Source organism: Egretta garzetta, unplaced genomic scaffold (assembly GCF_000687185.1).
Source record: "Egretta garzetta isolate BGI_Z169 unplaced genomic scaffold, ASM68718v1 scaffold632, whole genome shotgun sequence".
Taxonomy (NCBI): Eukaryota; Metazoa; Chordata; class Aves; order Pelecaniformes; family Ardeidae; genus Egretta; species Egretta garzetta.
Window position 1 is genome coordinate 242,573 of NW_009258816.1, and position 12,715 is coordinate 255,287.

The 12,715-nt window shown below is 44.2% G+C and overlaps 1 protein-coding gene across 1 annotated transcript in view; it reads right to left on the reverse strand.

Annotated features, from left to right (window-relative positions):
* ARSJ (arylsulfatase family member J) overlaps positions 1 to 12,715 on the reverse strand; it is a 41,979-nt gene that overhangs the window by 1,814 nt on the left and 27,450 nt on the right. The window lies entirely within an intron of this gene.

Genomic DNA, 12,715 nt, shown 5'->3' on the forward strand with positions numbered 1-12,715 from the left:
GGTTCCCCCACCTCCTTTGGCCAGTGGGCAACGGTACTGAACAAGAAACATGACACAGCAGCATCACACGCTTCTCTCCCCGCTGGCCTCGTTTTTGATCATTTAATTTCCTCGTAGCTGTGAGCACCGTCAAAGGATCCCGGAGGCAGCGTGCTGCCTGTGAACCATGATTTGGGCACTATTTTACAGCTAGCAGCCGAACCCCTGGACCTTTACGGCATCCCTTCGGGATGATACAAACCCTGGGAAGCGGAACCATTGCGTTGGTTTTTCCTGAGCGTGCCCAAGTCCGATGGCAGTGACTCGGGACCAGCTCTCACGGCACGTGCGATACTGAAAGCCCGACGGTCTGATCCCTGGTCATCCATCACGCGATACGCACATGGGCTATGACTTAGCAGAGGTATTACTAATAATGTAACGACTGAGTCAGTCGTCGGCTTGCACGTGAGGGGGCCTGGCTCTGCTCTCTCCTGGAACACCTACAGCCCCACGCTCCAGCATTTCCCTTCCGAGTAAGAGGCGTAAGGATGCGTGGATGGCAAGTACCCCGGCCAAAACTCAAGGACATGGACGCGGTTACAGTGAAAGAGGTTTATGAGCAATCGCTCAGCAGAAAGCGATAATTTCACTGCTGGCTCTCTTGTTCAGCAGTCATTTTCTGTCCTTGCCTACCTGTTCGACGAAATGTTTCCCTCCATGAACCGAGCTAGTCAAAATACCCATATACACAGGAGGCACAGAGATTTGGAGGTCCTTTTTCTTCCTCCACAGAAAGCGTTCATGTGTCCCCAGTTGACAACAACTGTAGAACATGACGTGGATAAATGCAATTTTTACAGTGCCTCATAATTTGCTAGTGGTAAACATATCTACAGCATATAAATACGCTGGACTTTGAGCATGCAACAGCAGTGTATTTAAAGGGTTGGATACTAAATTCTGCAGTGCAGTACAGTCTATGTGTAAAGAATACATGTGGCCCCCATATGATTAGAAAATGAATTCAGCATGGGCAGTAGTAAGTACCAAAAATCAAGGACAAATCTGTTTATATCAGCTTGACACTAAAAAATAAAATGTAACAGCACATCATAAACCAAAGAGGACTTCTCCCCGAGTGTGAGAACAGATTAAATTCTCAGTCATGAGTGGAACAGCTAGGTCCACCAATACTGTGAATCTTCCCCCCAAACATTTTTTTTATTAATCTGTGGTAGTAGGAGTTGGGACACATTCTGCTGGCGTTGCCAATCTGATTGGCCTCCTGAGCTATCTAGAAAATTAAAAACATCAGGCTCTGCCTGTCCATAAATAACTTAAAGTCTGCTTTTATATGATATCTTCCTGGCCAAGATCTTAGAAGGCACCATAGATGTCTTTAATGCCTGCCAATCTGTAATAACTGTGTAACTCCCATTTTATTCTTGAACTTATTTCCACAGAACCAGAAGCTCCAGTCTAACTAATTTGCTGCAGAAGCTTTGGGTGTTGCGCTCCTCCGCTTTCAGCTAGCCCGTACTCGGCACACTGCGGCAACACTGCTTCGCTTTGTCTCCCTGGCACTTTCTCAGAGCATTGTTTCTGTTCCCGGTTTGTGGATCTGGAGCCCCGCCACCCAATTGTCCCCAAAGTCACAAGCTGGTGCCAACGCAGGAGATGCTGCTGTAGTTCAAGCATACCCTCAAAATGACGGGTTTCTGGGATCTACGCTTTGCTTTTCTAAAAGAAATGTCAGGCGCACACAAACACCCGCATCCTTCCTGTGATTCAAGTACAATGTTAATATTCTTCTCCTTTTAAAACCAGGCAAACTACAATACGGAAACCGCGCTGACCAACGGCAGTGCCCCACACTTCAGTTCGCTCCCTCTTTGCGAGTCCTCAGGGAACTACGTTCACAAGGCACTCCATTTCCTTCCCCTTCTCTTTCCTCTGCTTTGCTAAACTCTTTCAGTAAATTCCCCTTATTTGATCCAACTGAAAAAATCCTTGCCCCCACCCCACTGTTTGAGTAAATAGCTTCTTCTTGCTTCAACGTCAACAGCCTCCTCTATCTTGACATCAACCCCCCATACCAGCCGGATGGTTTCTCCCCTGATAAGCTCATTTTGCTGGAAGCCAGAATTTTCCCTAAAAGCGATGTTGTTGTAATGGAATCCTTCCACCTCTCTTCGACAGAGAAGCTGAGCCTGGGGGGAACGGGCAACAGAATGTACGACACGTCGCAAACCCGCCTGCCTCTTGACAAAGCCTACAGAGACAGTATGAGAGCCACACAACGTTAATTCTCATAACAAATCCACAAACACCACGCAGATTGCCCAGCTAGGGCTTTTCAATTATATAGCCAAGCATGAAATTCCTACACCGTTAATCTGACAAATACCGAACCAAAACCCATTAGCCTCAGTTACGCGTATTCTTCATAGAATACCAGGTTGGAAGGGACCTCAAGGACCATCTGGTCCAATATTCTTCTCGGGAAAGTATCTGGCATGGAGCAATGCACCTTATTTCAGCAGTCCCCTCAGGAGGTTACTCCACATGCTGGCTACAACGCATGTGTAGCAGCCCCGCTTCCGTTCTCTCCTGCTGTCTTTTTTCATGAGACTTGGGTGCGTTTCCCATCTGCGTGTGTGCAAGCTACTGATGGCATAGCTACGCTTCCCTACATTCACATACAAACACAGACAAATAGATCTGCATTCTTACATTCATATATCTATAAAAAGGGATCGGCAAAATAATCAATTTTAAGTATTTCACCTGTAGAAGCGTTTCAAAGAAATAACCACCTCTCATCACCAGCATCTTCTTCACTGTTACAAAAATGGCCAAGATTTGTTCACTCTCCTGTGCTACATGCCTTCCTAATTGATCCATTCTGTGCCAATACTACTTTTTCAGTGGACGTATTTTGATTTCAAAGGGCTTGCAGACCATTCCTGGCAAAACAAAGTAACCTGAGCACAAGGCGGTGATGATATGGGAGTAAATGCCATTAGTAGGAATCGGAAACGCGTCTCGACATTACCGTTCTGAAACTGTACTTGGGCAGTGCAAGAGAAGAAGAAACCAAACAAGGCCAGACATGAAGGAAATAAGAGGCAGATGCTGATTTTGGGGGAGTTCTCCAGAAGATAAACTCACGAGCTCGCTGACTGCCATGAAATGCCTGTGGAATACATTCTATAGATTTCATTGCTTTCTACCACAAGATGAGCTAATTCTTTAGAATAAATTGTTTGAATTGAATGCCAAATGCAGAAAGGAAGTTATGATCGTGAATAGTCTGGAATTCATTATCATAATTATGACACTGGTAACCAGTTAAATATAAGCAAATGCCGACAGGCCACAGACTCTTAATTTCACAGTTTTTTAGATTTTGACCTTTCTGGATGATATTTAATAAAGGTGATAGACTAACAATATTCTGTATAAAGTGCAGGGGTTCGAGGGTGGTGAATACTTTATACCCATGTACTATGCTCTCCACCCCTCTACATTTCTAGATCACAGCCGTCTCTATTAGATACCTGAAATCTAAAATTTGCAGAACAAGGAACGAAGTAAAATTTTTGTGAAATGTTCAGCTAATAACATGCATTTTGAAAACTAATTTATCCTCGCTCCACGGGGACGGCTCCTCTTTGCGCATTTTCTACTCTCATTTCTATTTTACTAGCGTGGAAGCTGTTCCGATGTTGACAGTAAAAGCTCTGTGGTTACTGTTCCAGCTAAGGCAGCTGTTTCGTTCTGGTTGACCATTACACCGCTTTGTTTGCTTGTTTGTAGTGGATACTTTAAAGCAACGGACTCCCAGCGGGAGTATCCGGATGACTTCATAGGTCCTTCGCTTCTTGGCCGCCGAGAGAAATATTCCAGGGGCTTCTTAAAATAAACAAACAAGCAGATAAATCCTCCATCCTGAGATGGAGCTCCTGATACAGCTTTCCGACACGATTTCCCTTCTCGCTTTCATCTAGAAAGACCCAAAGCTAAGCCAGTGGCTTTCCCATTACTCCTACCTTCAGTCTCAAGGTGCAGAGACCATTAAGTCGTTAAAGGTCAATTGTACATTCAAGTGCCAGAGTCTCAGTGGACGTAAATCACCACGGGGACACTAAAGTCAGGTTGACCTGAGCTTGAGGAATGCATTAACATTTGGAAGCTTAATTTCCCCACCTCCTGATGTCCTTAGGAAAGCTTAATTCGTTTCCCAGTTCTCATCTGGAGAGCAAACCAAAGCCGAGAGGGGGATCAATGGCAGTAATCTCCACACATTTTCACCACTATTCCCCTGAAGCAGAGAGCAAGACTTAAGGTCTGTAGAGTGGAAGAGATTCTCCTGGCACGCCTCGCGTCCCCGTGGTGCTTATGCAGTCTTAAACAGATGTAGGCCAAACTAGTTTTCCTTAAAAAAAAAAAAAAAGTTCTCCTAAGGAGTTTTCTATTGAGTATTTTCCCCCTTAACTCCAGGGTGGGTTCTGCACTAAGAAAGAAGCTGGGATGTTTCTAATTTTGCGATGTGCATGTATGAAACTATTGATTTCAAGCTTTCACGATTTTAAAATGCTGCACTAATTGTCTTCAAACTGAGATTCTTTTAAGGCTCGCTGAAGATGAACAAAGCAGCACAGTTTGAAGTTTCTAATTTCAGCAACTTTTGCTAGCACGGTTCTAGTTAGGACATGCAGAAAAAGTATTTTTATTATGCCTGCGTAGCCCAGGATACGTCGAAAAAAAAAGTTCTCAAGTTTTAAAATAATAAACTCTAGCCTAGGATTTAGACAAGAATATTTTAAATTAAAAAAAAAAATCATTTGCCAGAAGGAGTTGCCAACAGAGCGATAGCACTATTGCACGCTACGTTAATTCAAGGCATCATTACTGATGATTATAAATTTCCTTGTTAAAAACAATAAAATACAGCAAGTAGGTACCGGTCTATAAAGTAGGCTTAGGGACTGCTAAAGAAGAGTCTTTGACATCTTACCTGCAACTGTTTGTATAACGCAACGGCTAGAAATATTGCTAATCCAGAGGAGTAAAGACTATACAAATCGGTGACATTTTTTGCTTGGAGGTTCCCAGTCCTCAGAGGTCCAAGTAAGTGGGGTAAAAAAAAAAAACCAACCCAACATCCCATTCACCGCCAGCAAATCACGACCAGTAAGAGAAAACAGATATAATAAAGACTTTTGTATAGTGGCTGAGGCTCTAGCATGGAGTTCACAAACCCGAATCGTTTGAACAAGCGGTTGCTTTGGGCAGATACTTTGACTCTTATTTACCTCGAAGTTGTTTTGAGCTCTGTAAGATGCTGGCGAGGGAAGCAGGAGCTGTCGGGAAGCTCTTTTGCTTTCAGCCCTCCAAGTGGGCTGGTGAGGAGCACAGCAGGGAGGTACAAAGTTCCTGATCAGACATGGACCAGCGGGAAAGAATCACACAAAAATCATTTTGCATCAGAAATATTTGCTGCAAACCCTACATGTTTTATGCTGAATCCGCTAAGGTTTTTAAAACTAAAATCAGAGAGAGAAGCCGGAAAAGGGGCAGGTCAATACAGGAGATGCTGGGGCAGAGCGATAGAGCTAAGCTGATTTAAATGAGATGCAAATAAGCCTCTCACAGCCTGGCATGACTCCCTCCAGACTGATGGCAAGGAAAGCCACAGCCTGTGGCCACCGTGCTTCTTTCTCATTTTGCATTAAGTTAATTTACTGCTACGCAAAATGCTTTCTAAATTTTCACGTCGACTTTTATTTCCAGTCTTCCCCTAGCTTAGAGATGGATGACAAGTCTTGCCTTTGCTACCTGCCACGTATCACGAGAGCAAAGACAGGCATTAGGCACCTCAGCCCTCGTGACGGCAGCAGGTTTGAGTATCTCATCTAGACAAGCCCAGCCCAGCTAAACTTCATCAATCACCGTTTTTCAGTATTGACAGTCTATGGCAACTGTGCCTTACTCCATGGGATACGTTTTCTAAATGCTAACATAAAAGTTTGTGGTTTTCATGCAATATGGGCTTCTCAGAAACAATCTTAAGGAGCCTTGAGCCTATACGATATATGTTACAGTTTGTCTTTCAAAAACAGCTACGCAGCAGCGCGGGAGAAAGCGGGTTTTTTATGCCCTAAGTTACCGGGTACTTGGTTCCAAAGTAAAGTTACAGCTAAGGCTTCAGTTCAACGTAGAGTTTAAATAAGAATGTGATTTCAGCCAGGTAGTTGGCTGAAACAGGACCAAAGTCAGCCATCGAAGTTTGTGCCACGAACACGAGCGATGCCATAGGTATGGAAAGAAGTCAGCCGCGCAGCATTTTGTCCTGGTTAAAATTCTGAGCAACACTGAGGGGCGAAGGAAAGACCTTCTACGTTAGAACATGATCTGCCACAAAACATACCCTTTTGCTGACCAATATAAATTAAGGGTAGAAAGGCTGTCTTGGCTTACGCTGCCTATTTTTCTACCTGCTTAAGGCTGTGGGCACGATATTCTGCATATCTACAATACTGTCCCAGTGGAATTAGGTAGGAAATAACTGTTATTGATACGTGCAAATGGTACTACAGCTAGGGAGTTACTTCTCTGAGATGGTGGGGGCATGACTTGCAGAAGAAAATCTCCTTGTAGAAAAAAAAAAAGAGGAGCAAAGATTTATTACCAGAGTACGGAGGCAGCTCTCCACTGGGATATGAGTTACGGCTGGAGGGTTCAGACGAGCTCTGCTGCGGCAAACGAAAAAAAATTTAGAAATGTGAGGGAGGCAAAGAGCGTCCATTTTTTGACATAGGCATGATCCCCCTTGTCCCCATAGTCCTGGTTCCCAGCTATTCAACTGATGGAACGCTGAACGGACGCTGGGACGGGACAGGGGGCCACGTCATTGCCTCGGCTTTCCTGCTCTCCTTGGGAAAGAAACAGGGAGGGAAGCCTGGCTGAATCCGAACAGGCCCCTCAGAACATTTTCCCCTCTCAAGTCTTCTGTCAGTGTTAAATGTACGCCAGAAAAAACCTCTCTGAATCCACCGTTTAACCATTTTTATCTTCTAGCACATAACTTTCAGATTTTTTTTTTTTTGGGGGGGGGGGGGGCGGGGGGGGAGGCAGGTTATGAATATAGATGGATCAGAGAAGCAAATGCAACATCAAAGACTAAACGTGAACCCTAAACCTTTGCAGACTTCACCACATCGGCCCAGGTAAAACAAAACTGCAGACGTACGCACGCACTCGTTTCATCTTCAGCTCTATGCCTTGAATTTTTATGTGCTTGTAAATCCCAGCAGAAAAAATACCCACTTCTGAAGCGAGTGTTTGCATAAGAAGTCCAACCCAAATTATTTACTCTTTTAGCGCTCTGGCAGTGCTACTGCAAACATTTCCCTTGAAAGGTTCTGAATCTTACCCTGAAAGATTCTGAATCTTATCCAGGTTTTTGGGGGTGGTGGTGGGTTGGGGTTTTTTTTGTGTTTTTAAATCGGCCTAGGCTCTTCCATCAAATACAGGAAAAGAAAAAAAAATGTAGCGATGTATTCGTGGACTAATAACGTTAGCGTATTTGTTCCAATTACCTTTTCCCAAGGACCTACGGGAGCTGAGGTATCGCTGTTTAACCAAATGCCATTTGGGTTTTGATGCATTAACTCAACCTCAAAATCACGTGGAAATTCTGACCTCACGCAAGCCTTGACGTTTGGCCATTTGGATAAGGCCCTTACACCGCTACGGCGCTTACGCTCCCAATGGATTTGTGTCATCCGGGACCTAGAAAAGCCACCCAGAGTTACATTAGCAAAAATAAATTTATCCACAGCAAGAACCAGGACTTCAAGTGAACCCCTCGTGGTGGGTTCAGAAGCCCCCGTACAGCGCCGGACCCCGCCACGCGAAGGTGGGAGAACCAAGCCATTAAAAGTTGTTCTTTGTGGCTCTATACTCTGGCCAATTTTTGCATCTCATGGAACATGCACCAGCTCTGCTCTCTTTTATCTTCCCGACTCCTGCGGACGCCACCGGCACCCCGGGAGCGAGGGAGAGCCCAGTGAGCAGCGGGAAAGAAGTCGTTGTCCCCAGAGTTGCGAGCTTTAAAGGAAAAAGAGCCAACCGTGGAATCAAGCCGGGAAAGCAAAGACACAGCCATCGCTATCTACCATCCCTCGGGGTTACTCTCCCTGGTTGCACGGGGCAGGGAAAAGTAAAAACCATACCATGGAACTCCAGCAGAAGCTGCAACTTTCAGCCGCCTCGCAAAGTAAGTCGTAATTCGTATTTTCATATGCTAATTCCCATTTTTTACAGGACGTTATTCAGCTGGCAGCATATCCGCTACTAACCTTCCTCCCTGTCATTAGGACAATTTATCTGCTCGAATGGGAGGCCAAAAAGGAGAAGGGGGAACGCGGGAGCCGGCAGCAGCTGGAATGCACATGTGTATAGGCAGCTATTGTTTGCTTTGCTCCGAGCTCGCGGCAGCTGTGGAAACACAGCAAAAGGCTTCCAACTTCATCACCGACCGGTATTCATTTAGAAAAAAAGGGGGAAAAAAACCCCCCGTGCAACGGCGTAATCTGTGCGCTTGGTTTTGCGTCTACATGTCAGCGACGTGAAGAGAAAACAGCTCGGCCGAATACCTTGCAGGCCAACCGCAAATGCAGGCATTGCCACCAAATCCTGGGCTCCCAGCAGAAATAGATCCCATTGGATATTACACCGAACCAGGATGTTACAAGGAAAAGGAACGTGCTGTTGTGAGTTCAGGAGTATCCTGGAGCTACGCGGGCAAGAGGAGAAGCTCACATAAACAGACCGTCCCTGCAAATGGCAAAGGGAAACCATTTCATTACAGAATCATAGAATCATCTAGGTTGGAAAAGACCTTCAAGGTCATCAAGTCCAACCCTGTCCCTAAGCACCTCATCTATCCTTCTTTTAAATACCTCCAGGGATGGGGACTCAACCACCTCCCTGGGCAGCCCATTCCAGAGCCTGACAGCCCTTGCTGTGAAGAAATTTTTCCTAATGTCCAACCTAAACCTGCCCTAGTAAGGGATGAATTTTTTAGCCCTGCTTCAGTCATTTTTACAAGAGGAAAAACAGAAGAAAATTAGATAAACGGGGACTTAAGAGCCATAAATTGCCACGCAGAAGAATTCCCCCTCCAGGTACTTCAAAAACGTGTCTGCAGACCCCGTCGCAAGCCCTACAAGAGGCTGGAGCAAGACTGGCATGTCAGGATGGAGACACGGCACATGCCAGTTCATAAAGGTTGTTCTCTGTGCCACAGCACCTAACCCCTGAGCCCTGCAAGTGCCTGAGAGCGGCCGTCGTTTTCCCCCAGGTGTTGGCTGCTGCGCGGGAGAGGTTACCACCCCAGATACCATGATATCCTGGACTACTCATTCTTACGGATAGGGTAAACGTCAATGCGTCTCACCGAAGTATTTTGCCTAAAAGAATACGTTAACTGGTAATAACATAGGTGTTTTTACACGACCACCTTCAAGGTCATCAAGTCCAACCCTGTCCCTAAGCACCTCATCTATCCTTCTTTTAAATACCTCCAGGGATGGGGACTCAACCACCTCCCTGGGCAGCCCATTCCAGAGCCTGACAGCCCTTGCTGTGAAGAAATTTTTCCTAATGTCCAACCTAAACCTGCCCTAGTAAGGGATGAATTTTTTAGCCCTGCTTCAGTCATTTTTACAAGAGGAAAAACAGAAGAAAATTAGATAAACGGGGACTTAAGAGCCATAAATTGCCACGCAGAAGAATTCCCCCTCCAGGTACTTCAAAAACGTGTCTGCAGACCCCGTCGCAAGCCCTACAAGAGGCTGGAGCAAGACTGGCATGTCAGGATGGAGACACGGCACATGCCAGTTCATAAAGGTTGTTCTCTGTGCCACAGCACCTAACCCCTGAGCCCTGCAAGTGCCTGAGAGCGGCCGTCGTTTTCCCCCAGGTGTTGGCTGCTGCGCGGGAGAGGTTACCACCCCAGATACCATGATATCCTGGACTACTCATTCTTACGGATAGGGTAAACGTCAATGCGTCTCACCGAAGTATTTTGCCTAAAAGAATACGTTAACTGGTAATAACATAGGTGTTTTTACACGACCAGAAAAAAAAAATAATAAAAAAAAATCACCATGTACATACGTGATATATTTTTCAGCTAAAAATCTCAAGGTTCAAACTCATAATTCTATGAGTTTAGGAAAATTAGTTTGTCTTCATATAAGGAGAATATATTTGGTGAATGCACCCAAGGGACATCAAAGACATTCATTATATGGTTGCCTTTCATAAGAAGACATCTTTCAAAAAAATGACAAACTTGATAGCAGTCCTTAAGGTAGCAGCCAAACAGTTATTTTCTTACCTTACGCTTTCATTAAAGTAGCCATTTGGACCGTTTATTACTATTTCTGAGTTAATATCGTCCTTATGTATTATTCATACATCCAGTACTTTGAGGCTACGTCAATCTAAATGCTGTAAAATGACCTTGAATTGACAGCCAGGATGACTGAGGACAAAATGACAAGATGTAAAATACAGGCTAACAACTACCTTATCATGGCTTTATATGATATCGTTTGAGAGAGATAATTGCTTTGTAATTAAAGAACATTAGGACATTGAAAAAAAAATCTGAATATCTGGAGCTTCAGAGACATCTCAAGTGGTTTAGATACCTTCACACAACGTCCAAACTTTGTGAAAGCTGTAATTTTCTATTAACCACTGAACAACTACATGAAAATACCACTTCTGAGCGTGACATTGCAGAATGTCATAGCTTCGTTGCTCTATTGAGCTTAAGTATAGCATAGGCCATTAAGTTTCTTTTGAAACCTTTGCTTAGTCTTTAGGACCCTCATTTAAAACGAGAGGTAAATTATTATAAAGAGTATGCTGATCAAGTGGTAACGGCCACAATCTCCCTTTAGTATTTATAATATTCTTATTATCCTGCTCTATGATATGTCTCAAGCTCAACGGTCTCAAAGCACCTACTGCAGAAAAGGGAGAACAGACTCTGGTCCCCTTAAACAATACGTGGCTACTTAAATAGAAGGATCGGTTCCATCAATTTCAATTGAATAGACAAATTTTTGCCCAGTGCCACCAAAATGTCAAAATGAGTCCCTGAATTAATGCATGAAAGCCCTTCTCTAAGTGTAGAGATTCACTGTGAATGCCGAAATGCCGATTAATTACAGAAGATTCCTGGCTGATTATTTGTTTCATCGCAACTTTGCTATTCTATGTCATAGAATCACACAGAATGTTTTGGGTTGGAAGGGACCCCTAGAGGTCACCCAGCCCAACCCCCCTGCAGGAGCAGGGACGCCTTTAATCACATCAGTTTGCTCACAGCCCTGTCCAACCTTGCCTGGAATGTTCCCAGGGATGGGGCCTCCACCACCTCTCTGGGCAAACCCTTCCAGTGTTCACCAGTTCACCACCCTCATTGTAAAGAATTTCTTCCTTATAGCCAGTCTAAAGTTCTCACTGACTTCACAGGACCTTTGTTGGATCTCGTATCTTGGTAGGTTGGACCTAGCTGCCCTTTCCATACCCTAAGGCACTCAAAGGGGTCCCTACCAGACAGACACTTGATCGCACCCCATTTTGTTCTACAGCCAAAGCAAAAGATGCTCATGCGGCCATATTTCGCTCGTGCAGCTGTATGCTGTTCTTACTCTTGAGTTCACTACATCCCACCCATGTATATTATACTGAAAGAATGAGCATAAATTATGGTGTTGTGTTACTAATTGATCACATATATAGTCATAGCCCATGCATTCCCATCACTGACTTCAACAGGTGAAAGATAAAATCAACATAATATTGCAAATTAAAAACAGTTAAGAAAAGTTGAAGTAACTTAATTTGTGATCTTTTAGAATGTGAGGCATTTGCTTTTTCTAAGATGTCTTTTGGAGCCATGAGAAATAAAACCCTTTTAAAAATAAAAAAATAAAAGGTAGAATCACAGAATCCTAGAATTACAGAATCCCAGGTTGGAAGGGACCTCAAGGATCATCTGGTCCAGCCTTTCTAGGCAAGAGCCCAGTCTAGACAAGATGGCCCAGCACCCTGTCCAGCTGCATCTTAAAAGCGTCCAGGTAGTGATTCTTTAAGAAACATTACTTGTTAAGGTGAAAAGGAAACACATTTATCCAAGCGTTCGTTTCATTAAATAACTATAGAGCTCTGAGTCGGGAAGATCCCTTTGCATGGACACACCTTCCACACCTGCTTAAATTCCTTGGAGAGAGAAGAGCTTTCTCAAATGGGACGGCTTTAAACAACTGCCTGGTCTTGAACTGATGCTTAAGGTGGCAAGAATTTTAGAAACCAGCCTATAAATGTTTTTACAGTTAAGGCACAAATAGGCGCCTAATGGGCTTCTCAAAAACACGTCCCTAAATCTCCAGAAAATCAATACAAGTTACAGCAACTAAAAAAAGACCACCGATTCCCCATGTGCATTACTGAGCTTTGCTGTGGTTTAACCCGGCAGGCAGCTGAACACCACCACACGGCCGTTTGCTCACTCCCCGCCTCCAGCAGGATGGGGGGGAGAAGAAGGGGGAAAAAAACCAAAGTAAGATTCGTGGGTTGATATAAAAGACAGTTTAATAGGACAGAAAAGAAAGGGAAAATAAAATAATTAATAATAAGAATACAT